At 45.5% G+C, this 4,084-nt stretch overlaps 1 protein-coding gene across 1 annotated transcript in view; it reads left to right on the forward strand.

The window, feature by feature from the left end:
• MTMR3 (myotubularin related protein 3) overlaps positions 1-4,084 on the forward strand; it is a 75,615-nt gene that overhangs the window by 30,098 nt on the left and 41,433 nt on the right. The window contains exon 3 of the mRNA XM_010009508.1: positions 1,111-1,191. The gene's annotated coding sequence lies outside the window, so the exon portion shown is untranslated. The remainder of the gene's footprint in view (positions 1-1,110; positions 1,192-4,084) is intronic.

The following is a 4,084-nucleotide window of genomic DNA, read 5'->3' on the forward strand; positions in this document are numbered from 1 at the left end:
AGTCCTAAAATTATATATCCTTTTGTACATACTGTATTTTTTTTTTCCTATCGTAAGCCCTAAAGGACAAGAGAGCTCCAAAATAGAGATTTATGTTCTATTAATGGACCTGAATGTGAAATTCCCACTAGTTGTGGCCCATCAGAGTAGGAGCAAAGCCTTTGTAGCAGCAGGATCCTGTGTTTATACGGTTAGGCTTTCCAGGCACATACGCATGCAGCATGCTCTTGGGAGAGCTCCAAGGTATTGTGAAGAGCAAATCCTCTGGCACACGGGATACAAGGGAGTGGAATTCCTTCAGCTTGGCTGCTTCCATGCTTAAGGAATGGTTGGGTTTAGTCTGGAACACGTAATTTCAGGGTTTGGGTATTTTAGTATGGAACGTTGTGTCCTGATGCTATAGGAGGCTGTGGCCACCCACTGAAGTGATTCCATGGGAATAAAGCAAATCTGAGCTTTTCTCCAGATCACTTTCTGACAAATCTGTGGTTGCCACACGATGCTGACACTTCTTTTTGAGGCAGTGGCTGTAGAGCACTCGGGAGGTGAAGAGACGGGGCTCGGGAGTGCTGGTTCCATGAGGACATTGCTGCTCTCCTTGGCTTGGCTGCAGTTTGTGCAGCAGTACTTGTGCTGTGCCCACTTCTGGAGCTCTGTGTCTATGGTCTCGGGGCAGCCCATTTCAGTGGGGAAGCTGCTTGTGGTGTAAAAGTAAAACCCACTTGTGAAGATGAGTACAAAAGCAGCTGGATCTTCTCTGAGAGAGCTCTCCTCTCACTTGTATTGCTAAGGATTGGGTTATTTTTCACTTCTGTGCACCAAAGAAGTTTAAATCAAACTTGAATTGCTCTGTGGCCATGATTTCTGACCTGGCCTGTAGCAGAAAGGAGGCCTCAGCCAGCACACATGTACCTGACAGCTCCAGTCGTGGAATTCCCTCTTCGGGCATATGAAGCTCTCAGCAGTTACCCCTTACACAGTACTTTTTACTATTTAAAGAAGACAAGCTAACATAGCAGTTGAAGTTCTTGTAGAAGTTGCTGGCTATTTAACAAGTGTGTTTTTTCAGGTGAAGGTTCATGTTTTAAAACACTGTCTTTTTATTTGCAGTTGCCAATGTGAAGTATCAGAAGAGCATAGCTTGAAACTTTCTGGGACAAAGAGGACTGGTTTATTCCCTCTCATTCTTTGGTAAGCTAAATGGTATTACTTTGGTGAGACGAGCTGCCGTTTGAGGGTGGGTTCAGTGGTTATCAGTGATTCTTAAGCACGAGACCCCCCCTGCAGTCCTACACCAGCTCTGGGGCAACAGCACAAGAGGGACATGGAGCTGTTGGAGTGAGGTCCCAGAGCTGCTGCGAGGGCTGGAGCAGCTCTGCTCTGGAGCCAGGCTGAGCGAGCGTGGCTGGTTCAGCTGGACAAGAGAAGGCTCCTTGATGGGAGACCTGAGAGCAGCTCCAGTGCCTAAAGGGGCTCCAGGAAACCTGGAGAGGGGCTTTGGACAAGGGCCTGGAGGGACAAGCAAAGGGGAATGGCTTTAACCTGCCAGAGGGGAGGCTGAGATGAGCTCTGAGGCAGAAGCTCTGCCCTGTGAGGGTGCCGAGGTGCGGGCACAGGGTGCCCAGAGAAGCTGTGGCTGCCCCATCCCTGGCAGTGTTCAAGGCCAGGTTGGACACAGGGGCTTGGAGCAACCTGCTCTAGTGGAAGGTGTCCCTGCCCATGGCAGGGGTTGGAGCTGGAGGAGCTTGAAGGTCCCTTCAACCCAAACCAGGCTGTGACTCTCTATTTCATCCTCAGAGTTTCTAATCTTCGGTGTCAAAACCTCAGGGTTCCTGTCTAAAATGCAGAGGGCAGCGGTGCCACAGGGGGTGAAGGGTTTTGAGCCTGAGGGTCAACTCAATGTGATATTGATACTGAAATAAGTGAAATTCAGGAGGTGGGCAGGGAGCAGTGAACCACTTGGGTACGTACTTTTTCCTTTTTTCCCCTCCTATTTTGATTTTTCCTTGCTGTAAGTCCAACTTAATTTAAATACAGGTGAATTTGACTGATCCTTTATTTACATCATCTTTTTTGTTTAGAATCACTGCAAACAGATGGTTATTGCCAGTCTTAATTATGTACAACATTTAGAGCAGAGGCACATCAGAAATGAAAGGTACTTAAGATGTTCCCATCCTGGCTGAACACAGGCTGAGGTTACAACCTTAACTAATCACTCATCCTTTCAAGCAGAACATAAAGATGGAGAATTAACAAGACTAACCCTTTTTTGGTGTAATTTAATTTAGATGAAACTCCAGTTGAAAGAACAGCACAGTAACTTCATCACATCATCTTGTCTGGCCTCAGTCTTGACAAGAAAATGCTGTTTCTAACAATGAAAATGAGTTTCAGTGCACTCTGTATAATCTGTCTGCTCCTTAGAGGTGATCCTGTTGAGCAGGAGAAGCCTGAACTTGAGAGTGTGTTTTATGAAGGTGTTTTCCTGGTCTATTTCCATTTCATTTCTGGGAAATGGTCTTTTCTGTTAGGGAAGAGCTGATGGTTTGCCAGCTGCAGTTAAACACAATGGGAATTCTGATTCTGTTCTGTGTGCAGGTGGAAATTGTTAGAAAGCTTTGGGATAGGAGGAAGTTGAGATCGAAAGTGTGCTCTCAGAGCTTATCTCAGGGGCTGCCTCCGAGAAGAGTCTGTGGGCCCTGGTCCTGTCCCCAGCAGGGTCTTTCCTTTCCCTCATGCTCCCTCCAGCAGTGGTGAGATGATGGAGTGGGATTAGCTTGTTGATAGGATGGGAAATCAATTCTTTCTCTCAGTATTCACTGTCCATCAGATCAGCCAACTTCATTCTAACAATTCCATGTTTCTTGCTCTTTTTGCCAGCAGTTTTTAGAGGTACTTTTGTGTTGTGGCAGATAAGGTGATGAAGCCTTTCACTAATACCTAGAAGCAGTGTGAGCATGCAAACTATTTGCTTTAGAAAACCAGTCTTATAAGTTCTTGTACCATTTATCTTGGCCATGTCATGGTTTATATCTGGTAATCACAGAACTGATCTTAGTTTTTTCCACACAGCTTTCCCAAATTTCACCTTAAAAGGGAAGATCCACACACACATGTAAACCAGCAGAGGCTATTGTAGTAGAAGCTGTTTGCAGCTGAATGCAGCAGTTAAGCACAAAGCTGTCCTGCAGCCACTTGGATAGTCTCTGCTGATGGTTTATGATGGATTTTAGGAGCACAGCTGCAAGAAATTTTAAAAGCCCTAATTTCCTAAGATAATCCTGGGTTTATTACTATGTAGATCTGGTAAACTTTAAAGATAAATGTATCTAATCACTTTGAAGTATAAAGGAATAATTCTGTTACACCACAGTGCCCAACATATGAAAACTTCTCATCAGTGATACTGAGCAGGCTTTAGCTGTGTAATAAAGCTCATCTTTTTAATTAGGTTGTTGTTTCTCTGGTAATTGTCCTTGAAGGCATCTTCTGGAATAGCAAGGAATTCGTATGTTCAGGCTTTCCTATTAATGTTTAAAGCTTTGTTGAAGTCCTACTTAAGTTGATGAATTCATCTGGAAATGTTGGATCATAACCACTTTTAATAGTGGTGCTATCCTGGCAGAGCAGAGGGGGGCTGGTGGAGAGGTGGGTGGTCACAGAAAGGCAACGTCTGGCTCCAGCTGAAGTGGAGCCTGAGATGTCCTCCTCAAAAATGTTCACACAGATGTGCCCTCACCCTTCTCCTGGCCAGCTGTACCCAGACCTTACCATTATTGTAAGGATGGAGAAGGAGATTTGTATAAAGCTCAAGTTCTAAACCCATCTCCTTTTGAATCACAGTCTTCATTACTTCAGGATACACTGCAGAGCTCTGCAGTCTGTGCCTTTCTGGACAGCTGAGCTGCAAGAGGGAGGTTGGTTGGACAGCTCAGCCTCTTGCTCAGCCAGCCATCAGCTTCAGCTGGATTGAGCAAGAGGCACAGTCTTCAAATCTTGGACATATGGGGCATTGTGTGAGCTGAAAAACATACAGGGAGAACCAGAGGCTGGAAGCTGAAGGCAGCTGTGTTGGAGGAAC

This window comes from Nestor notabilis, unplaced genomic scaffold (genome assembly GCF_000696875.1).
Source record: "Nestor notabilis isolate BGI_N333 unplaced genomic scaffold, ASM69687v1 scaffold10992, whole genome shotgun sequence".
NCBI classification, from domain to species: domain Eukaryota; kingdom Metazoa; phylum Chordata; class Aves; order Psittaciformes; family Psittacidae; genus Nestor; species Nestor notabilis.